The 25727-nt window shown below is 34.2% G+C and overlaps 1 long non-coding RNA gene across 5 annotated transcripts in view; it reads left to right on the top strand.

The window, feature by feature from the left end:
- LOC140611795 (uncharacterized) overlaps positions 1-25727 on the top strand; it is a 148669-nt gene that overhangs the window by 106426 nt on the left and 16516 nt on the right. Inside the window, exons 6-7 of one of the 5 annotated variants that reach the window (XR_012013056.1) lie at positions 12927-12994; positions 13710-14200. The exons of 1 other annotated variant lie outside the window; for it this stretch is intronic. This is a non-coding gene — a long non-coding RNA (uncharacterized lncRNA). Of the gene's footprint in view, positions 1-12926; positions 12995-13709; positions 14201-25727 lie in introns of those variants that run through there. 3 more of the 5 variants (XR_012013040.1, XR_012013028.1, XR_012013037.1) reach the window with 3 other exon arrangements.

Here is a 25727-nt window from a genome sequence, read left to right as displayed (position 1 = left end):
TACTTTTAATCAAATTTCTGTATTTTCATGATCAGAATTAATCTTAAAGTTTGCCCAAAGTAGTATAGGGCCACTTAATGCCAGAATCATCTACTAAGCAGATCAATTTGTGGTCCTAGTATCTCTGGAGGACTTAACACTAGGTGCTAGTCTGTTATGGCTATATGGCTCCCCATCATTACCAGCTTGGCATTAAAAAGATATTGAGCATATATTTACATTTATGAGTTCATTGGCAACATTGGTGAACATGGTTGGATGTTCTCAAAGTACCTGTGCAACTCTACCCAGGATTGGAACCAGCTTTTGTGAGATCAATCTGTGAAACAATGTGTGAAGCCAAATGCAACAGATTACCACAATGCAAATACATTATTTTACAGTTCTGGAGGCTAGAAGTTCCAGAATTAGTCTCATGATAAAGGCATGAGCCCTCCAAAGGCTTCAGGGAAAAATCTATTTCCTTACCTTTTCCAGCTTCTTGAACTGTATTTTTATGTTCCCTGATTTGTGGCCCTTTCCTTCTTCCTCAAAGCCAATAGCACTGCAACTTGTGTGAATGGTCACATTGCCATCTGTGTCATTCTTACTCTGTCTCTCTCTTTCAGGACATTCTTTATTGCATTAGGTCCCACCAGATAATCTAGGCTAGTGTCCCCATCTGAAGATTCATAACTATTTACATCTACAAAGACTCTTTTTCTATTGAAGGTATATTTACAAGTTCTAGGTATTTGGATCCAGATATCTTTGAGGGCCATTATTCAGCAAACCCCCATAAATTAAAATCATCACAAAATATTGATAGATATAATAATATATACATGAGCTAACTCCCTTTCACACTACTATAATATATTCCTCTGCTGGATTTTTTTTTTTTTTGCAGGATGTTCTTTGATTCATTCTTCATATGACAACATTTTATAGTATTTTTTCTACTCACAGAAGAGAAAAAAGACTGTTTTTTTCTTCTAGCTCATTTAATCAAAACATGTATTTTTCTTATTCTTATTATCAATAGTTGGGATGCCTAAAACACGCGATACCATTCGTGTGTATGTGCATGGTTCCAGGTTTGTGCCTTATGAATTTTTGATGTTCTATTAAAAATCATATGGAGCATATTCTTATATACCCTGCAAGAAGGAACTTCTCTTTTGACTAGATGTTGATAACTTTGGGTGTAAATGAAATGTTATACAACTGGTGCTTGGAAGATTTTTGCACAGGCCAGTTTCTGGCTCCATCCAGTTCTCCTACTCTTCCCATGCCAGGTACCATAGGACAAATCCATACCACAATACCACCTAGTCCTTTGTGACTTTGGGCAATGCTGTGCAGTCAACACTATCAGCTACAGTAGAAGTATTTCTAGAATCTATCCCTACATTGGGCAGCTAACAATAACTTAGCCATATATAAAAGAAATGTGAGCCACGTAATTATACCCTTTTAAATTCAAACTGAACATATTCCAAAGTTAACTTTTCCTTAGCTGGATAAAAAAAAAAAAATCTCATGGTGCCATCAGTGAACCATGACACAGGGGAAGTAAAAATGAAGGAAGGTCATAGTGGAAAGAAACAGTGGTTTTAAGTAGTTATGGTTAAAATATCTTACTTCAACAAAATTTACAGAAACATGTGGCCTGTGAACCCATTGCCAGGGCTCCTCCCAGGACCTAAGAAGGGACCATGAAATGAAAAGCTATGAAGCTCAAGCTACTTGGCCTAACTGGAACTCTCCTTCTGCTACCTTGTAAGAACTTCTCTGCATACTAACACATCAGTTGATAATAAATACAGCTTAGGTAACATACAAAAAGCCCCACACACACATTTAAACATTGGAAGCCCTCATCATTTTCTACCTGTGTGGATGTCTGCACTCTTATTCATCATTATCACATGTGTGAACTCCGCTAATCTCAACTGCTATCTACTTTTTGATTATTTTATGATCCTTTCAAGTGCTTTTAGCTAGCCTCATTGATTTGAAATAACTGGGAAGAAAGTTCTCCTTAAATTAGTGTGTTATATGAACTATAGAGTCTTTTCTAAAGAAGTATACAGTTACTGACTTCCAGGAGCTGCAATAACAGAAAACAGCTTAACAAATACTCCAGCATAGAGCTTTTATGGGCATAGTATAAAACCAAAGAGATGAGGAATATTTTAAAAGAGTATATTCTTGTTTTGTAAAAGTTTCGGACACCTACAAGTAGATTAAATAACAAATTATCCTTTTGTTGTTGTTGATTAGATATTTCCCTTGCAATATTTCATATTACTAATTAGCTTTGACCAATCTGGATGAAAAACCCATGAACCTGACCAAAATCAAGCTACCCTCCTTCCCAAAGGCCCTAGGTTTGGGCACACACTTGAGCTAAAGCAAGCACTGGAAGTCAGAAGAACCTCAAGAGACCCTTTAAAGATCTGGCTGTCCTCAAAGAAAAATATTGTCTGTTTAGTAACTCAGTAACACCACCTGCCTACCCAACTACAGTCACAACCAGTTCTTCCTAGCTTTATTTACTCCTTCAATCTTGTAGTTGGAGCATTCTCCCCATTGCAATAGTTTTTTTAAACAAAGTCTCTTCTTGCTTGACTGTATTTATTTTTACTCAACAGCATGTTAAATTGTCCACTAACTTTTTATTTTTTTTAATTTTTTTATTTATCATTATTATTTTTATTTTTTATAATAATAAATTTATTTTTTATTGATGTTCAATTTGCCAACATACAGAATAACACCCAATGCTCATCCCGTCAAGTGCCCCCCTCAGTGCCCGTCACCCATTCACCCCCACCCCCCACCCTCCTCCCCTTCCACCACCCCCAGTTCGTTTCCCAGAGTTAGGAGTCTTCATATTCTGTCTCCCTTTCTGATATTTCCTACCCATTTCTTCTCCCTTCCCTTATATTCCCTTTCACTATTATTTATATTCCCCAAATGAATGAGACCATGTAATGTTTGTCCTTCTCCGATTGACTCATTTCATTCAGCATAATACCTTCCAGTTCCATCCACGTTGAAGCAAATGGTGGGTATTTGTCATTTCTAATGGCTGAGGAATATTCCATTGTATACATAAACCACATCTTCTTTATCCACTCACCTTTCGATGGACACCGAGGCTCCTTCCACAGTTTGGCTATCGTGGACATTGCTGCTAGAAACATCGGGGTGCAGGTGTCCCGGCGTTTCATTGCATCTGTGTCTTTGGGATAAATCCCCAATAGTGCAATTGCTGAGTCGTAGGGCAGGTCTATTTTTAGCTCTTTGAGGAACCTCCACACAGTTTTCCAGAGTGGCTGCACCATTTCACATTCCCACCAACAGTGTAAGAGGGTTCCCTTTTCTTGCATCCTCTCCAACATTTGTGGTTTCCTGCCTTGTTAATTAAATACCAAATAATCTTCAGTCCATATGACTGCAAGTTAAATACTGTTAATTTTCAAATTAATAAGATTTCATTTTCTTTAGATCCTAAAACCTATGTTTGTTTGTTTGAGATACAATCAACAAAACAGAAAATTCATCAGTTTAACTACTTTAAAACATACATTTAATTGACTTTTAGGATATTCACAATAGTGTGCAACCACCAATACTATCTAATTCCAGAATATTTTTATTATCCCCTAAACAAACTCAATATCCACTAATCATCCACTCCACATCTCCTTCCCCTTTCAGCCCTTAGAACCATTCATATCTCTTTTCTGTCTATACGTATTTGCCTATTTGGGGCATTCTATATAAACAGAATCATAAAATATGTAGTCTTTTGTGTCTGACTTTTTACTTAACATTTTTTCAAGGTTCATCCATGTTGTGCCATGTATCGTTGCCTTTTTTTTTTTTTTTAGATTTTATTGATTGATTGATTGATTGATTGATTTTGAGAGAAAGAGAGAGAATGGTGGAGGGGAGGAGCAGAGGGAGAGGGAGAAGGAGACTCCTTGCTGAGCAGGGAGCCCAATGCAGGGCTGGATCCTGGGACTGAGATCATGACCTGAGGTGAAGGCAGATGCTTAACCAACTGAGCCACCCAGGTGCCCCTATTTCAGTCCTTTCTATGGCAGAATAATATTCCTTTTTCTGATATGCCATCCATTGGTTTTCTTTTCATTAGCTGATGGACATTGGGTTGTTGCTACCCTTTAGCTATTGTGAATAATGCTGATAAGAACATTAATGTACAAATTTTGGCTTGGACACTCATTTTCGAGTCTCTTGGGTCTAAGGATAAGAATGAAACTGCTGAGTCACATGGTAACTCTATGTTGAAATTCTGAAAAAAATGGCTAAATGGTTTTCCATACCTGCTGAACCTTGTTACCCCCACTAACATATGAGGATTCAAATTTCTCCACATCTTTGCCAACATATGTTTTGTTTTGTTTTCTGTTTTTATTTGATATTTAAATTATCATTGCCATCCTAGCAAACATGAAGTAGAACCTCATTATGGTTTTGATTTGCATTTCCTTAATGAATAATGAGGTTAAGCATAACTGTCTTGCACTTACTGGCCAAGAAACAAAATCCTATTTGGAGAAATGTCTATTCAAGTATTTTGTCCACTTTTAAAACTGGGTTGTTTACTTCTTATTATGACGGTGAAAGCATTTTTTTATACATTATGGTTATTAGACCCTTATCAGATATATGATTTACAAATATTTTATCTGATTCCGTGGGCTGATTTTTAACTTTTTTGATTGCATATATTGATGTAAATTTTTTTCACTAAAGTCTGATTTCTCTTTTTTGCTGTTACTGTTGCTTATGTTTTTGGTATCATATCTAAAATCCCACTGCCAAATCCAAAATCATGAAAATTAACAAAATCCCAACTTCATTCTTTTATATGGGTAACCACATTCATTTGTGGTTTTCCTACAATCCTATGAATAGTCTTGGCATCTTTGTCAAAAATCAATATACCAAAGCTGTATAAATTTACTTTGGACTTTTGAGTCTATTCTCTTATTCTATATACTATCCTTATGTCAGGATCACATTACTTTGGATACTGCAGATCCACAGTAGTTTTGAAACTGGGAAATGTTCTCCCTCCAACTTTGTTCTCCTTTTTTCATGATATTTTAACTATTCTTGGTCTTTTTCAATGCCATGTGATTTTTAGGATCAGTTTATCCATTTTCTCAAAAAAGGCAGTTAAAATTTTGATAAGGATTGCACTGAACTGCACTGGGGAGTACTGTCTTAACAGTATTAAATCTCTTAATACATAAACCTGGTTGGTACTTCCATATATTTAGGCCATCTTTAATTTCTGTCAACAATATTTGGATTTTGGAGTACACATCTTATACCTCCTTGGTTAAACTTATTCCAAATTAGTTTACTGTTTTTATGCTGTTGTAAATTGCATTGTCTTATCAATTTAATTTTCAAATTGTTCTTTGCTAGTGTATAAAAACACAACTAATTTTTGTATGTTGATTTATATCTACAACTTATTGAATTTATTTATTGTAACAGGCATATGGATTGGAAAGTAAGAAATAAAACTGTCTCTATTCACAGAAGACATAATTGTGTAGAGTATCTGAGAATGCTGACAAAAAAATTTTTTTTGCAACTACTAAGTGATTATAGTAAGGTAGCAGGATACAAGGTTAAGATAGCAGGATACAAGGTTAATATACAAAGTCCTCTGCTTTCCTATATGCCAGCACTTAGAAACTGAAATTTAAAATTAAAAACAAAATACCATTTACATTAGCACCCACTAAATGAAAGTACTTCAGAATAAATCTCACAAAACATTTATGAGATGAATATAAGGAAAAAGGCAAAACTCTATTGAATGAATACATAAAAGAACAAGGTAAATGGGGAGATACTCATGTTCACAGATAGGAAGTTTCAATTTTGTAAAGATGTTTATAGATTCAATGCAGTTCCCTAAGTCCCAGAAAGTTATTTTGTAGGTATTTTCAAACTGATTCTGAAGTTTATATAGAGAGTAAAAATACACAGAACAGTTAATATTTAAAGAGAAAAATCATGTTGGAGTACTGACTCCACTGTACTTCAAGACTTATCATAAAGCTATAACAATCAAGACAGAGTGGTATTGGTGAAAGGAAAGACAAATAAATCAATAGAACAGAATAGAGAGTCCACAAATAGACCCCCATAAATATAGTGAATTTATTTTTGACAAAGAGGCATAATTTTCAACAAGTGGTGCTGGAACAATGGGACATTCATACGCAAAAAATGAATTTAGACACAGACTTTACAATCTCTGTAAAAATTAACTCAAAATGGACCATCAACCTAAATGTAAAATGCAAAATTATAAAACTTCCAAAAGAATACATAGGAGAAAACTTAGATGGCCTTGGGAATGATGATGACATTCTAGACAGAAATAAGGCACAATCCATGAGAGAAATAATTGATAATCTGGACTTACTAAAATTAAAAACTTCTGTGAAAGATAATATCAAGAGAATGAGACAACAAGCCATGGCTGGGAGAAAATGTTTTCAAAGACACATCTACTAAAGCACTGTTATTCAAAATATACAAAGAACTCTTAAAACTCAACAATAGGAAAACCAGTAACCTGATTTTCAAAAACGAGTCAAAGTCCTAAATAAATACCTCACCAAAGATGACATATGGAGGGCAAAAAAATACATGAAAAGAACAATGCTAACAATGCAAATTAAAACAACAATAAGTCACTATTGTTCACATACTAGAATGACCAAAATCCATGTTAAATTAATGAGAGTGTAAGAATGGCCCCTTCTCTGAGTCATGTTCTCATGAACTCTCTGGAAGTCCTCAGTTTTGGCATTTTAATTAGTATTACTTGTAAAAGAGAACCAAACACGCTTCATCCCTGGGACAACTGTGACAACTTATTCTCCCTGTCATTTTTGGGATTAGGCTGACCACAACGTCTGTCTGACCCAAACAAGCATGAAATCACTGGCATGTCCCTGACAGATGGCTGTCCAAGGTTGGACGGAAGTCCACAATGATTCCATATTTGTATATTTTGCCAAACAATCACCACAATATGGGCCCTGAACTGCATGACCAGGAAGAGGGAGGACCTATACTAGAAAACGATCCAGAGAACAGTCCTTATGATGGGTCGCTGTGGGAGCCCACCAAGGTCCTGCCTTGCAGAAACATCACCCAAAGATGAACAACTGCACAAGGAGAACGAGCAGCGCACTCTTCCACAATGAGACCCTGCATGCAGACACCATGCTGGTCATCAGCCCTAAGGCCCTGCTCTATGTCTACACCTGTGTGCTGACCACCCAGCCCTGCTAATGGAGCCCACCTACCTTGTGGAAAGCCAGCGTCAGGGTCCAAGTGGCTAGTGACATCTCCTGTGTCCTGAAGGAAGCAAGGCTACCTCCTCCAGGGGTCTCCCATGGCAGGCACGCCCTTGTTCGCCCTGAAGGCCTACCTTGCTCCTTAAAGTTTGCTTTGGCTTCACAGTTGACCTGCTGTCCCTCAGGGGCAGGCAAGCTTCCCTGGTGCATGTTCAACTGCTGCCAAATCCTGTCCGCCCTTCCCTTGGACGCCACTTCTTACGAGATTGATTTCAAGATTTCAGAGACAATGGAAATGCCCTGCACCTGAGATTTATTTGGCTGGTGGGGGAGGGAGAGGGGCTGGGACACCTAACACTCCTTTTTTTTTCTTTTTCCCCTTTTCTTCAGAGGGAAACTCAATTGTCCCCTGAAATTGTTTAAAATAAAAACATTAAGAGGTTTAAAAAAAGACTAGGACTACAAACAGTTTGTGGAAAGTGTAGGTTGATTAATCCAGTATAGATTAAGGATTACAGAGTTATCATTTTGGAGATCAAAGTTGGAAAACTGAACTCTTCTAAAATACATTGGTGCTTATAAGATAGAGATGTTCGCCTTGTGATAAATGTTGACTTTCATCATAAATACTGTAAAAGCATCACGCTGGGTCTCGTTTTTGTAGTTTCTTTTTAAACTATATTATGGAAGTCCAGGGATATACAAAACAAATTAAATGTATTGTCTCTTTGGCAAATTAAATTTAATTATGATAGTATGACTGAATTATTTTCCTATTCCAAATCGTATTTAAACATTAGGCTTCATAACCTATGATTATAATCTGTTTTATTTTCAAGAATTCACTTTATCATAAAAGAAATGTAGATTACAACACTGTAATACTTTTGAAGTATTCAGTCCTAGGCATACATTTTACAAGGTAACCTTAGGAAACATGGCCTGTTTTCTGCAAAGAGAAACGTTACAAATTACTAAAGATTTATGAAAAGACCTTGATTACTTTTGTCTTTTTCTTTCTACTATTTTGCCTTTTCTTTAAATCACAGCATATTAAATTATTGATGCTTTCTTTAATTTTCAAACATAGGTTAATTTCTGTTCCTGAATTTTGTATGTACAAAGGCATTTAAAAAACTTCATGTACAACCACAGTTTAAGAATGGTTACACTAAATATACCAAAATCATTTGATATAGTTTTCCTATGAAACCATGGCATGGTTGAAAGAATAATTTATGAAGCTACAAATTTGGGGTTATAGCAGAAAGCAACTAGATTGAACACAAAATGTTCAAAGGTAAAAGGAATACTTAAAATATATTTATAATGCCTATATGTAATACATATTCACATAACAATTCTAAATGTTTCAAATATTTTGAAGTCTAGAAACTCTCCTTTATGGAGTGAATCAATGTTTAAGGTAACAAAGTAATACTTAAGCATAGAATTGACAGGAAACCCAAGAGAAAACTCAACATATGCTCCCTATATATAATAATATATAAATCCAACTGAGGCAGTAAGTAAATGTATAATAATGTGTAAATTCAACTCATACGGTAAATAAATGTAGCAATTGCCAGTGTTCAAAGCCCTTTTCTGAGAAAAATTTTAAAAAGCTTTCCCTTTAATCCTAAATTTCAAAGGTTCTCCTGATACCTTTGCCAGATCTCTCCTTCAGATGGGAAACAAAACTTTTTGACAAGATATGTGCATCCATATTTGTTCAAATGTACCTGGTATGAATCTTATGTGTAGGTACTTTGGTGAAGGTTTTATGGTCAAACATTAATTTCCTTAGTTGTGATTCTTGACTTTTCAGTGAAACTGAACTTGGTGTTTATCCCCAGGAGAGCACAATTAACGGTTTCTTGTTGCTGCAATCAATGCTTCATGTTATTTCACAAGACGTTCTTTGAATGCAAATCATTCCTTTAGAATATATCCCTTCCATTTATCTATGATGATTTTTTTAAAAGGTCGCCAATTTGAATTTTTTGATGCAATCTGAGAGATGAAATAATGCGTGCCAGACCTAACCTTCACCTCTTAGGAACTCAAATGTAATCTACTCTTCAAATGAAAACATAAATTTTACTACATGTGATTTTTTTTTAAGTTCATATCTTAGTACATGTTGTACTGACCTTTAGAACATTCTTAGGGAAAAAAAAATACTCTTAGGAATTGCTTACCTGGTCACAAGTAAGTTGCACACACATATACCCTTTTCTCTTGCTATGATACACACATACAGCTTTAAGCAACTGATTTAGTTGTCTAAAAATCTGTTATTAGTACATTAGTTTATTAAGACGGTTGAATATTGTTTTATTTTTTTAGCAGACCTGTCCTTCTCTTGGTTAAGATTTAATCACTTCCTGACATGAGATATCTGACGGATTACTGTTCAAGTTATATGCACAGGAATGATCTTCAGTATAGACCAAACTCTTTTAGGAGAAAGACAGCCGTCTGAATGATGACAAAGTATCCATAGATGCTAAGCATATCTCAAGACCTTGAACATGTCTGTTCAAAATAACTCTGATCGAATGACATAAGCCCTCTATCTATTTTGGAAGCCTTGGTCAAAGTAGTTTGGGGAGGGGTGGGGAGTGCAGATTAGATAATAATATCGATTTAATTCTGCAAATGTTGATAAAATACTTAGCACATGCAACATACTATGGATTGACCACAGGAACACCTATCAAACTATGATCATTGACAGTATCGTGATTATTTTTCCTTTTCTATATACAAGAAGTTCCCTTAAAAATGACACTGGCCACTAATATCAAGCACTCTAATCTTTCTGTTGCTATTCAAGTTGCTTTTGTGTCCATTTCCAGAGGCAATTTTTAGCATTAGCAAACCCATTATTTGCTTCCAAAAACAATTACCTCCAAACAAAAATAATTACTGAGTTTCTCATCTCAAATGAAAACCAAAAATGATGTCTCAAACGAAACCAGAACTTTTGAAGACTGCAAATATTTTGAAATGTTAAACTGAAACATATAATCCCACCGTAATTTAACTGAAAAATATTTTCTTCAAATTTATGTATCACATACTGTTGACAGGGAGTTTTGTTTCAAATAGTTCACCTGATGAGATGGAAAAATAGTAAACTTGATATTTTAAATTTAGCAGTATGTTCTCACATGCATGAAACTACAGTAAATAAAACAGAGTAACTTATGATATGCATCAATGGTGAGAATTGTAATGATAGTTTTAAATGTCAAATGTAAATTTGAAGATTGAAAATAAATTCCTACAGAGAAATTTACTGAGCATTTGTCAACCATCAAAGCAATGTAAAACATATAAATCTGATAAAAAATAGCAAACGGGAAGACTATGTTATTTTATTGAAGATTTTGATAGGATTACATATGATCTTGTTATTAGATGTTCTTTTTCTCTTACTATTTAGGAGTTGTCAGTTTTCAAATATTTTTAGCAAAGAAATTCTGGTTTCCAAGCTTCAACGGCACTTAATATTCTGGTTGAAAATGAATATGGCAACTTCGTTAAACCTTAAGAAGAAAAGTCTCTTTCAGCATCCGTAAGACATTTACAAAAGGAAGATCGTGACTAGTTACTTCTACTCTGAAAATGGTTTTTACACTTATGGCATACTTGGAAATTTAAATCGAGAGAAGCAAGAAAACATGCAACCACACAGCATGTCTTATGAAATACAGGGTCTCAGTTATAGTACAAAAAGTCAACTTTTTTTTTTTTTTTTTTTTTTTTTTTTTTTTAAGCGGAGAGTGGTTTTTAAGATGATCGGGGGAGAGGATGATAAAAAAAGAAAGAAAGAAAACCACCCCACACCCCATTACATTGAATTCAAATAAGTTTCTAATGTAATTCCTTCATTGACATTTCTGTATCCTACCTAGCCTAACGAAATAAGATACTACTATGATCCTATTGTTGTTAAACACTATTATGTTAACCTCCTGCTAACCTAGCATTTACTGACGCTACTCCCTATACCTTCACCCAAATAAATGAAAAATCACCATAGACAAAATTGTGATGTCCTTCATAATTCACTTTGATTGAATACCTTTTTCAATATTTATTATTCACATTTGTTAGGGAGATTAATACATAATTATCCCGTGTCAACTGGGAATTTATGATTCATATATAAATCTGTTAAGGAGATTAGCTACATAGTTACAATGTGTTAACTCCGTGACTACATTTTTGTTACTATTCTTACTGGATTGTAGGTACAAAGATTGCAGTATATTTAGACGCTAATTATATGATCTTTGGCAGGTAACTTGACTATTCTTATTGATGAGTTTCCTTATTTATAAAATAGAAACATAGTACCTTCCCACAAAGCTTAGGTAGAGCAATATATGTATATCAATTTTTTTTTGTAATTCAACTGGTAAGAAATTCACTGTATAAATTAATTAATATGAGGAAAATGACAGCTAATAATGTCCCCTAGAGATCTAGAAATTTTCTGATGGTATAACAGAGAGACATGGTTAAATCTCATTGAAATTTAGTGCCTCAGTTTAATTTTTGTTTGTGCATATGTTTTAACATAAAGCAAACCTGGGAAATCAAAATGTTTATGTTATCTACAAATCTGAAATTTTTCTTAGGAATAATAAAAAACAAATTACTTCAAACGTTCCATTATTTGTAAAAAGACAATTTTCCCTTCATTTTCCATACACCAAAGGCAAGATTTATCTTTAACCTCTCTGTGAAACAGAAAGGATATTTAGAACATACAAAATAATGTATAATAATGTCAGATTGATTTTGCTGCTCGGCAACTGTTGCCTGAAATCTTTCTTTGCTGGTTATATATTATTCTTAATTCTGAGGTTTATTTTCGGGTTGTCTTCCTAGGATAAGTGGCTTTTAAAGTTAGTGACAGATTGCTGCAGATGGAGAGGCAAATTACTGCCACACTGTTGTTATCTCTTAATTGACCAGTAATAGGGGCTATATCATCATGTTCCTAGACACACGGCTTCTTCTGTGACCAGAATACAGTTAGCAATTGTAGCAGTGTCCTTACATAGAGAATATCCAATTAACTTTTTCCATTCAATATCAGCCATAAATCCTCTCCTGGGTCTGAATGCTTTCATTTCAGTCCCACTTGGCAATATTGGGGAGTGGGAGTTTGGCCAGAAAGGATGACAAAAATACCCGTAAGCCTGCACTCTTGCTAAGATGGAATGAGGCACTCCAAGGCACCTGGGCTGCATGGTAATAGTTGCCTTCCACCCTGCACAATGGCTCCATCTTCTTTCTAGATTTACAAAGCAAATAAAATTACTATTGGTTCTCTGATGCAGTTGTAAGGCTAAACTTGTGGAAATGATAATCTCACGAAGGCTCAGCCTTTTCTTCTGCCTTTAGGCAGAGTCTCTTATCAATTTCTGGGACTTCACTCCTCAGGCCCATAAGAAGGAGCATTTTTATTAAATTAGTTAAAAGATCCTTCACTGAGAGCTCAGGAATATAGCTTTAAATTTCACATTCATGAAACTTTAATCTATTTTTCCAAAACAGGACTGCAGTGATGGAATACTCATGCAAAGACTGCCAAGCCTCCACACGGGAGTCCGTGCCTGAACGTGGTTTGTCTAGCATTTACCTATAATTAACACAACTAATAATATTTAAATTGACAATTACAGGCTCATAATGATTGTTCTGTACCTATAATGCAATTTTTCCGAGAGGGGCAATAGTTGATTCACACATTGATGAAGCAAAAATCTGGTTCTCCTCTGGAAGATTCAATTAAAAGAACATCCAAAATAAGCCTCAAACTGCCCAAAGTATCCAGCATCAATTCACGGGATAATATTAAAGAGCATAAATCAGCTTCTTTCGGGAATATGGAAAGCTGTTTTTTTGTACTTAGCATTTTGTTGCTGTTGTTAGAAATGATATGTTAGTGAAACAGAGATTAAAGTCGCCCTGTTCCACATATATGGGGACTAAACTCCCATGCAGACTAATTATTTATATTTGGTTTTCTACTTCTATTGATTCGCTAGGTTACTGAAAAAATAAGTATTAGACATAATTTTGAGGAATAATAACAATTACAAAGAACTTCTTAAGTCAGTCTCTCCAATGCATATTTTATAATACAGAGTCCAAATAGATGCAATGAATATTTTGTTTGCTGGTATATATATTTAAATGATATGCCAATAATTGAGGAAGAGAAGAATGATCTTTGGCATCCTGAGCTCTCCTGGAGCTGTCAGCTAGACTTTAGTGTTAGCCAGGAACCAGCCTGGCACTCACAGTTAAGCTTGTATGTTCTCCTCTTGAACCTAGAGAATTTCAAAGAACCTCAACATCACACAAGGCTATTCTGACCATGATGGATCACAGGAAAAACAAGACCACCAAGTAATCATATCTGAACACAAACAAAAAGAAACATTGTCCATCCTTAAATAACAAACATCCCCCACTTCTGGCGAATATTACACCTTTACCACCTGTCTAGTCATCCCTCCCAATATTTAAAAATACCCAATCATAGATTTACCCTAATTCTTGACAGGGTACAATCTGTCACAAGTCCCCACTTTCTTAAGCCTTCCCTCCAATCATCTAACATGCTCTTACTGAGACCTCCCATGGGTCCCCAAGGAATGTCTTCTTTGCTGCCACACAAAACAAATGCAACTTATTATACTATAGGTGTGTCCAAGCTGGACTTTGGCTGGAAGTGACTGGCATGCTATTATGTGGAACTTCATGTCTGTAACAGTGTGCCTATGTGCCACCACAACTTTTGTCTCATCAAATAAACTATGAATAAAATTCTGGAAACTAAATTGAGTAAGGCATCCATTTTATGTGAAAACAATGGTCTTAGGGAATAAATGATCAGATTAATTCAAACAGCTTTTTGAGATGTGCTCTGAATTGTTCTGTATTTCTTGGGTCATGCTCTAAGTGTCATGGTCTACGGAGAACTTTCCCACATGTGACTTACATTCTAGTGAGGGAAACAAATGTGCATAGCACTGTGGTTACAGGCACATTGTGAACACTATGCGAAGAAGACTTATGGGAACATAGAGTGAAATGACGTGTAAGTCCTTGATTCAAGATTTGTTACAATAGACATTTTGGCAATCTTCATTTCCCTCATTCTTTTACTCAAATACAAACTACTAAACTCTAAAAAATTGTGGGAAACTATAATATTCTACTACAGTCTTCAAAAGATACACAGTACAAGGAGAAGCTATACAGAATGCTAATAATATATTAAAAATCAATTTTATAGAAGGTTAGAAATCAATCAATGATGTATATCTATTTGGGAAGAAATGGGAAATAACCAAGGGATTAAAAAATAGTTAGCTCTTTTTAGTTATTTTGCTAACATCACCAACTTCCATTTGTGATCTATTACAGAAACAAAGTATGGGGGGGATGGATAATTTTTGTGACTTTTTTTGAGATTTATAGAACCAAATATCTTACTTAATGTTTAACACTTTTTAAATTTTATCTTCCAAATTGCATTTTTTGGCATTTAATTACACATGGAGTATACTAGAAAATGTTTGAACAAGTAGCGCTGATCAGTAGGTAATACAAAGTAGCTATTTTACAAGACAGTATAAAAACCCTCAATAAGCAAGCAAATTTTAAGGATTTCTTTTTCTCAAATAATACAGAATTGCTGCTAAGGAAGAGTTAATCTGTCTAAACTAGTTTGAATATTGTATATTTTTAAAATCTGTCTCTGCGTCAGTTTTTGTTGCATTTCAATTATGAACAACTGTAATGTCTTCATATTAGTAAAACTGAATGGATGCTGAAGAATAACAATTAGTCTCTGTAAAAGTGAAGAAAAATAAATTTTTTCTTGTTTTTTCTAATTTTTCATATTCAATATTATGCTTAAAAGGAACTCCCCTAATACATGATGTTGTCTGTCACAAGTGAAAACATTCTATATGTACAAGACCTAAAATAGGAAAGAATCTTCAGAATGACAGCTGATAACATTTAGAGTGTGGTTCAGTCACTGCACTTTATTTTTGCTGAGGATTTTTTAAAGCTGACGGTAACATTAATTGTGTTACAAGTACTTTGTTACCATTTTTTTCTGTAAATAACACTACCAGCACTTTTCAGTGTGTTCTTAGCAATACAATCTATTAAAAACTAGATGTTGTTTCAGAGGAAGTTGGGATTTTGCAACTCGACTCTTATCAATGAGCAGGAGCCACTAAACGAGAAAGATCTGAAAATGAAATATGAGAAGCTTCAAATAGATCAACTGAATAAACTGTATTATTGATTTTTTAAGCTTTTTTATTATCATTTTGGTCAGTTTATATGGTATTCTGAAACTCTGTTTTTGCTAATGCTATAAAAATTCACTTCAAGAACATGATAGAAAGTCAGTAATACTTTAAGACTTTTATCACATTAGTAACTTTCTTATGATATTAGAAATTCAATAAAGGACAGAAAAGTCACTGATCCTATAGCTAAATTGCTAATATAATGCAGCACTTACCACTATGACATGAAATATGCATTTTACTCTGATGCTTTAAAGCTTTCAATTTTTCTTTTCTAGCCCTTTGAGGGACTTTTCTTTCAGTATATTTTTTTAACGATAAATATATAATAATGTGTAAAAGTTCACAAATAGTAAAACAGCAGGACATTGATTCTTCTATACAGAAGGAAAATGTCATCTAAGTACAAATCGTGCATCCGGGCTCATATAGCAAGAACTCATGTTGCCCTAGGATACTTAAAAAGACAAAATGGGGTGCCTAGATGGCTCAGTTGGTTAAGCAACTGACTCTTGATTTCACCTTAGGTCATGATCTCAGGGTTGTTAGATTGAGCCTTCCCCGCCCCCCCTCCCCAGCCTCTTAGGCTCTGCACAGAGTGTGGAGCCTGCTTAGGACTCTCCCTCTCTTCCTCTGCCCCTCTTCCTATTCCCCCACCCTACTCATGTGCACTTACACTCTCTTTCCAAAAAAAAAAGAAAGAAAGAAAGAAAAGAAAAGAAAAGAAAAGAAAAGAAAAGAAAAGAAAAGAAAAGAGGCAAAAAGCTACCAAAACATTGAAAACTAAAGTTGTAACAAGATCACATTTTAGGATTTTGTATTTTCTAATGGAAATAAGAAGTATTTACTAGTTGAAACTCAACTGGAGTGTTATGAAAATAATTTAAAGGGTTAGTATCATATGGTTAATACTCCGAACAGATAATGCAATCTCTGATACCCATGGGCTTTGCTTATTAGAAAAATGGGTGTAGGGTATCTAAGTGACTCAGTTGTTTAAATGTCTGCCTTTGGCTCAGGTCACGATCTCAGGGTCCTGGGATCCAGCCCCACATTGGGCTCCCTGCTCAGCGGGAGTCTGTTTCTCCTTCTGCCCTTCCCCCACTCATGCTTTCTCTCTAATCTCTCTCTCAAATAATAAATAAAATCTTTTTAAAAAAGAAAAGAAAAATGGGTATATATTACAGAAAACTCCATCTGAGGTGACAATTGAAATTCTATCTCTATTAACTCAAAAATGTATTAAGTGCCTAATCTTGCCAAGATGCTTACAATTAATGTGACCTGTGCCAATAGCTAATCTTTTATTACATCTTTTCAGTAACCAAAACCTTAAATATACAAAATGTCATCTTCATTTATCATTCTTTCATCCATCAAACATATTACCATGTATCTCCAAACAGGCACTTTTCTTTTTTTATTTTTATTTTTTCCAAACAGGCACTTTTGAATGAGATTGGTATATAGTATTGAACAAGTCAGGCAAATAAATTCTGTGAAATATAATAAATTATTTCAGGTAAATTCTAGGAAATCAGTATAAACACACAATATGATAGTAAATGATAGCATTGGTGACATGGTCAAGGAAGACTTTGCTGAAAAGGTGTCATCTGAATGGATATCTTAACAAATAAGGAAAGGCCACTTATAATGTAAAGGAAAACAATCAAACAGAAAAACTAAAACTTTGGATTTTTTTTTTTTTTTGCTACAAAGACACAATGTACAATGCTGTTAAAAAATATCTGTAGTTTTAAAACTGTATCCACATGGTTATAAGAGCTCTTTTTCATGGGTCCTTTTTAAGAAAATGATTAATAATAGAAAAGGCATAAAATTAGTGACTACAACATAAATACCTGAAGAGAGAATGTCATCATAAAGCAAGCTGATTAATGCAATGAAACCAGGCACTGCAAACATGTATTGTTGAATTGAAAGCATAGAGTGGGACTGAGGGAAGAGAAGTGGGTGAAAGCAATTTTTGGAGCCCGTAGGTCCTCTTGGGTCTCTATCAGGTAAATTTCCTTACCTCAGCAGAAGATTAGAGATTTCTCTCTGGAGAATATGAACCAAAAACAGTATAGCCTTGGTGACACTCAGCATGATGAGGAAGGAATCATGGGTTGTACTGATACGAATGGCACCAAAGGAGTATCTACACAAGGAAGAGTAAGAAGAAAATTTTACGAAAGAGCAAATGCTTTGAAAATACTGGGGGGTGGGTGGTAAAGATGAGGAACAATGTTTAGTCACAGGGATACACACAGGGGCTCCTAGGTAGCTCAGTTGGTTAAGCATCTGCCTTCATCTCAGGTCATGATTCCAGGGTCCTGAGATCCAGCTCCCTGTCGAGCTCCCTGCTCAGCGGGGAGGCTGCTTCTCCCTCACCCTCTGCTCCTCCAACCCCTTGCTCATGCTCATGCTCATGCTCTCTCTCTCTCTTTCTCAAATAGATAAACAAAATCTTTAAAGAGAGAGAGAGAGAGAGATGCGTAGAAAACTATCCATCAGAGGTAAGAGTAGAATAAAACATTTTTTTCCAGTTTTTGAATGTTAAAAGAAAATTACTCCCACGCACTTTTCCTCAGAACTAAAAAATGTGGGTGCTATGATCCACAAAATGAGACAGTAGCCAAGCAACAACCAATCAAACAATAACATCAGTGAGAGCAACACTATCAAAAACAACAAAATGAAATATGAGGTGAAAAATATACGTGGGGGAATAAACTTACCAGAGGAATTGACAGGTGGAGAGTGATGATTAAGTTATATATTAAAATGTAAGAATGACCAGGCAAGATTGGTGGAGAATACCAAACCCCAGTTGGATGTCATCTTATACTCTATTGAAAAGTATTTTCAAAAATTATTGCAAACTTTAATAAGAAATAAAATAAGCATTCAAAATGTTAGAAAATATGACAAACCTTTTTTTTTCTTTTCATTAAGTGTACCAACAAGATTTTTCAACTAGGCAAAAATGATAAAATTCATATGTTAAGTAGACCACGTAAGAAAAACCTGGGAAATAGTTTTTTTTTTTTAATTTTTTTTAAATTTTTTATTTATTTATTTATGATAGTCACACAGAGAGAGAGAGAGAGAGAGAGGCAGAGACACAGGCAGAGGGAGAAGCAGGCTCCATGCACCGGGAGCCCGACATGGGATTCGATCCCGGGTCTCCAGGATCGCGCCCTGGGCCAAAGGCAGGCGCCAAACCGCTGTACCACCCAGGGATCCCTGGGAAATAGTTTTAAAAGCATGCTACTGTCAAGAGTAGTGATACAAATTTGGAGTTTTCTATAATGATATATTACATATAACTAATGGAAACCTAAGTATAAGCACACAGCAACTCAATGTGAAAGTAAATTCAGAAAAATATCCAAATATGTAAAGAAGTTAATAAATATGATATAAAGAAATCAATATATGATAAATAAGGCATATCAAAGCTGTAGAGAAAAGGGATAAAGTAGAAAAAATGAAATAATTGGTCAATCTTCTGGAAAACATCTATATCAAAAATTCTGAAATCCCCATGGAAAAAACTAAAAATATTAAACATACAATTTTAAACATGTTAACCAAAACAGTGGAAGTCAGAAAACAATTCAATAGTTTCTTGACTGTGTTGAATTCCATAAATAAATGAAAATAAGGAAAAAAAGATTTTAAGAAGACAATTTCAGGCAAACAAAAATATGTACTTCTAATACTGGTAAAATAAAAATGAATGCTCTTTTGGCTGTCGAAATTTATAAGAAAATGAAGCTCACTGAATAAATATTAATAGGAACAAAACTTTTAAATTATGTATCATGAAATTTATAAACAAAATAAATATGCAATAATCTTACAGATAAGTTAGGAGTAGGGTGGGTATATAAATATGAATAATACTTTCACAGTTTCTTTAGACTTTGGTAAATCAAGAATTCATGTTTCAAATTCTGGATGGTACTAGAGCAAATAGAAGAGGAAATTTATTTTTAAATTACAATCAGTCCAAAAAAGTAACAAAAACAATAATAAAATGGATACAAAAAAAGTAAACAGTAAATATAAATTTAAAATTAAAGGCATCAGTAATGATGTAAGTAATGTAATGAGGTAAATGGCATATGCTTTGATTTAAAGGAAAAGATTGGGAGGCTGGAAATAAAGTAAAAAAAATTATATTTTTGAGGGATATAGATAAATATAGAAAGGTTAAATGGGAAAAATGGAAAACAGTATGTTATATGAACATTAAGCAAAATAGCTTAGAGGCCACATTCATATTACATAAATAGACTTTAAGGTAAAAAATGTTATCAATGATAGAGACATTGGAAAGACAAGACAACTCTTTAAGGTGATATCTAACTTATGATATAGTCTGAAAATACATGCAGCAAAATAATTAAAAATCTATTCATTTGTAGAAAAACAAATGCCCCAGAATATCTAAAATCTATAGGAAGAGCTTCTCTCTGCTTTGGAAGGAATACGAATTTTAGTAAGCATATAAATGGTTTGAACGAAACACAGTCTTATTGACGTATGTGAAACACTACACCAAAAGCTGTGGGATACATATTCTTTGCAAATTCTAAGGGAATATTTACTAAAAACTGGCATTATACTAGGCCAAAAAATAATTCTGTTTTCCATGAACATAAGGAATTAAGTTAAAAATCAAAACCAAAATCAATTCAGACAAAACCAGTCTACTATTTCCATTTGGGCCTATAAAGAATTTGGAAGTTGTCAATTCCAATTTCACAACAGGAAAATTGTTGACAAAATGTCCAACAAATCTTTTCAGAACTATCAGAGAGACAGGCTCCAGGACAAATCACTGCTCTGAAATGTGGAGAGATGTGAATAGAGACATCTCAGCTTCACAGGAACAGAGGCTGCTAAAGACTGCAACTAGTAGAAATGTTTAAATAGCAATTGGTGAATTGCTTGGAGTTGAAGGTAGGTTAGCCTCTGAGTCAAAAACCCTACATCCCAGACCTGAGAGACCTGCAACCCGACATGCAGGCACTCTGTTAGTCTTGTTAGTTTTACCTCCAGGGGCTTCATCAGATATCCTCAGTGAAATTAGAGAAAAATTGCCTACCCCTTCAGGCAGAAAAAAGGGGGAAAGCAACCATTCTGAAGTATATGCTGAGCACTCTGTTCTTCATAAGAAAGACCACCCACCCCTCAAGAGGAAATATTTGACCAGAGCCTCAACTGACCTGAGAGAAGAGCAATTAGTCAGCTCCAGCCCTAACCAGCTTTCTTGTTTCAGAAAAGAAGAAGGAGAAAAGGATTATAATGTGCTCCTGAAGTTCTAGCCCATCTACTCTAGGCCATGAAGAAAAAAGATAAGTGTTAATCAGAAGATTTTAAATATCATTGTATACCTTATAACCACTTCAACAGGGCTCCAGCATAAAAAAATAATAATAATAAAGGACTAAACCCGAGAGAGCTACTACGTGACACAGACTATTTAAAAAGGAGTATCTAGGGAAACCCAAAGACAACGGGAGAAAAATAAGGTCATTAGAGGAAACTGAAGGCTCTGACACCTACAGCTACAGCAAACACTCAACATAGTATAACTCTGCCAGAAACAAAAAACTTCACAAAATCCTTCTTACTATGCAGAGAAAATGAAATTAATAAAGTCAGAAACTCAGATTTACATAAAATAAGGAAAAGCACTAGGGAAGAAATACTAAAGTCAAGTAAAATATTCTATTTTTTCAATTCTGAACTGAAGTAATAGATAACTTTACCCAAAATAATACCAGAACAATGTACTGAAAGATCATACAATGTGGATAGGTGAAAGTAATAAACAGCAATGTTATACCAGAAGGGCAGGAGGAATTGGGAATATTCTGTTATAATCTACCTGCACTGTCCTTCAAGTGATACAGTGTACTTTGAAAATGGATTTAGATTAGTTGTAAATGTATATGACAAGTATATATAAATATATATTGCAAATGTATATTATGACTCTGTGGCAGTTGATTTTTTTAAAAGATGTAACTGATATACTAAGAGAGAGGAATAAATGGAATCATATAAAATGCTCAGTAAACCCAAAGAAGGTAGAAGGAGAATATTTAAAAAGAAACCATGAAAAAGTACAATAAATATAAATATAAAGTACAATAAATAAATATAAAACAGAAATATGGTAGATATTAATCCAGCCATGTCAATAATCAGTTGAAATGAGAATGGTCTAAATATACCAATTAAAAGAGAGAGAGAGAATAAGAGTGAATAATTAAAAAAAAATTCAACTGTGTGTTGTCTATAAGAAATCTGCTTTACATTTACATATAAAGACATAGAAAGATTACACTTAAATGGATGGAGAATGATATACCACACTAACACTAGCCCAAAGATAGCTAGAGGAACTATATAATTTTAGACAAAACAGACTTTAGAGCAAGAAAAATGACCAGGGGCAAAAAGGGGCATTAAATAATGATAAAGTAGTCAATTTTCCAAGATAGTCTAACAATTCCTAATGAATATGTACCTAACAAGAAAGTGTCAAAAATTGGAGGCAAAATTAGTAGAACTGCAAGGGGAAATAGAAGGAGCCACACAAATAGAGACAACTGATCTTTGACAAAGGAGCAAAGAAAATTAATAGAGAAAACACAGTCTTTTCAAGAAATGATAGTAGAACAACAGGGCACTTGCATTAAAAAGAGGAGGGATGCCTGGTGGCTCAGCTGTTGAGCATCTGCCTTTGGCTTAGGGCATGATCCCAGGCTCCTGGGATCAAGTCCCACATCAGGCTCCCTGCATGGAGCCTGCTTCTCCCTCTCCCTGTGTCTCTGCCTCTCTCTGTGTCTCTCATGAATAAATAAGTAAAATCTTAAAAAAAAAAAAAAAGAAGAAGGAGAAAAAGAAAAAGATTAAGAAGAAGAAGGAGCAGGAGGAGGAATCTAGACATAAACCTTACAACTGCCACAAAGTTAATTCAAAATGGATCATGACCCTAAATTTAAAACACAAAATTGTAAAATTCCTAGTAGGCAACATAAGAGAAAACCTACCTACTCTGAGAAGGCTACATCCTGTACGATTCCAACTATCTGACATTCTCAAAAAAGACAAAACTAGAAAGAGAGAAAGAGTAAAATCTCAGCGGAGCCAAGAGTGTATGGAAGGGAAGAAGGATAGATGGATGAAGTGCTGAGATTTTTAGGATGAAGATACAATTCTGTGTGGTACCATAATGATGGATACATGACATTATACATTTAGAAAACCCTTAGAGCTGTGGAATGCAAAAAGTGAACCCTCATGTGAATATAGAATTTAGATATAAAAATTAATTAAAAACAAAACTTAAAAAGTTGTGTATTTGGAATTAAGAGAGAAATAACACTCCAATAACCTACGGTAAAAGAAATAACACAAAACTAAAATAAAATTTGGACTGAAGAGTAATAAAAATATTACATATGAAAACACGTGAGAAAACTAAAACCATGTTTATGAAGAAATTTATTTTGTTAAAAATTTTATGGTTTACCATTTAGAACAAAAGAGCCAATTAAACCTAGAGAATCTTACTGAAAAGAAAAAATAAAGAATATAGAAGAAAATAATAAAATAAAAAACGAGCATGACACAGCATCTACAAAGCTGAAAGTTGGTACTTTGAAAAAGTTGAAAAGCAATGGGACATTGCTTCAGACCCTACACACATTAAAATTAGGTAATAAGATGATATTATGATGAAATTTATGACTATACATTTGAATATTTAACTTAAATGGGTAAATTTCTAAGAGCACAAGTTAATACAAATTTTTAAATAGAGAAATAGAAATTTTTATTGATTCAGTACTTCCCAAAGGCAAATGAAAACCCAGATATTTTCACTATGAATTTTCAAAAGGAAGAAAACAACTCAGCTGAAACCTTTTCATACTTCTGGCCTCCTGAACTGTAAGAGAATAAATCCCTGTTGTTTTAGCCACCCAATTTGCAGTCATTTGTTACTCCAGCCCTAGAAAACAAATGTAGAACTCCTGAGGTTCTGGCCACATTGTCTGTCTTTATTTAGGTTGCAGTTACTTTCTTTGATTTTTGTCTCTCCTCTTTTTCTCTCTCTCGCCTGCTAAGCATTATATTTCTATGAAAATGGCAGAGGATTAATAATTTATACTCTATATAATTACAATAATTAATAATGTGATATTCTTATTATCATAATCTCAGAATGGGGGAGGCTTTCCTAAGCAAGAAACAAAATCGGAAAAAATGCAATACAAATAATTGATCATTTGGATGATGTAATATTTTGAGGTTTGCATTTTTCAAAACACCCAGAAGCCCAAAGTCAAGCAATGAACCAGGAAAACATTTGCAACATGTTTGCAGTACAGAGGCACACAGGCACACACAGACATAACAACTATAGACCTTTTAAAAGAATTTAAAGCCTTCATATAAACAAATTGGTAAATACATGAAAATATGCTCAACACGCTTATGATTAAGACATGCCTAAAAAAAGTCTTGTAAAAATATTTATACCTATCAGATTAAAATCTATGTTTACAAGAGCTGGGCATGAATTATTCTCACCTATTTTGAGTTGGAATGTTAGTCTAAACTTTATGGAGGATATCTTGGTGATGTCTTTCAAAAGTAAAATAACATACTCATTGAGTCAGCGGCTCCATTTCTATGAATTTAATCTTTATCCACTAAGGACTCTGAACTAAACGATAGCTTTTGCTACCTTATGAATGTGTGACGTATGCATACATTATTTTTTAAATTTCTTCATATATTTTTTCAATGTAAAGTTTAAATACTCAAATGAAGGATCCAGATATTAACTTTATTTTATAATAATAATTATTTTCCTAACACTAATAAACAATGAACACTTATTAAAATGCTCCTAATGCTTTATTTGATAAGGTGATGATTTTAGGATGCTGTTTACCTGCAGGCCTTTACAAGATTGCAAAGTATTTGATAATAAAATGTATTTCTTCTAGGGGAATATAAGATACAATTGAAGAATTATAACAGTTAAATATATTTTGCAGATAATTTTAAGTTTCTTACAGCCAGAAGTGAAATGAAGTCTTATAAGCAACATCATGACAACATACCTAGCTGTAATTCCCAGAATCATATAAGAATCTGAAAAATAGTTCATATCTTTGCCTGTGAAAAATAACTACTATCAAGTAATTTTATAAAATTTACAAATGGATTCAACTTAACATATGTTATAATTTTGCCAATTGAAGCCATTTATAGAAGAATTTGAAACACACTCTATGCTTTGTAATACACTCAAAATAGTTTCCATTAAGGGAATGTTTCTGTTACATTAAACTAATACTGTGCAAGGAGTCCCTTAACTCACAATGGTTGCATATTTTCTTTCAAAATTCATTAAGAACTCATCCACATTATTCCTGTGTAAATAATATTGATATTGCTTAAGTTCCAATACAAAGCATATTTAGCTCAACAGGGAGCTACATTTTTTAAGATTTATTTATTTATTTATTTGAGAGAGCATGAGAGGTTGGGGAGGGGCAGATAGAGAGAATCTTAAGCAGACTCCATCCACGTGGGGCTCCATCTCATGACCCTGAGATCATGACTTGAGCCAAAATCAGGAGTCAGATGCTTAACCAACTGAACCACTCAGGAGCCCCTCCGCAGGGAGCTATATTAACCTTCAAAGAATATTCAATCTTTATTTAATCACCAATCTGTAGCACCTGGTATCAAACAACTACACTGGAGGCCACTGTAGAAATGCCCCACAAGGCCTAGAAGCCTGCCCCTGACATGGAATCTCAAAAGAGTAATTTTCAACCTTGGATTCACATTATACCTACTGTCTTTTTAAACTAGTCAGCGTTAATTCCAGACTACTTAGATCAGAATCTGCAGATCAAAAAATGAGACATCAGTGTTAAAAAGAGAGAAAAATGAATCACTAAATTATATT

The sequence above is a fragment of the Canis lupus genome, chromosome 2 (genome assembly GCF_048164855.1).
Source record: "Canis lupus baileyi chromosome 2, mCanLup2.hap1, whole genome shotgun sequence".
Classification (NCBI taxonomy): Eukaryota; Metazoa; Chordata; class Mammalia; order Carnivora; family Canidae; genus Canis; species Canis lupus.
This window is presented reverse-complemented; position numbering and strand designations above follow the sequence as displayed.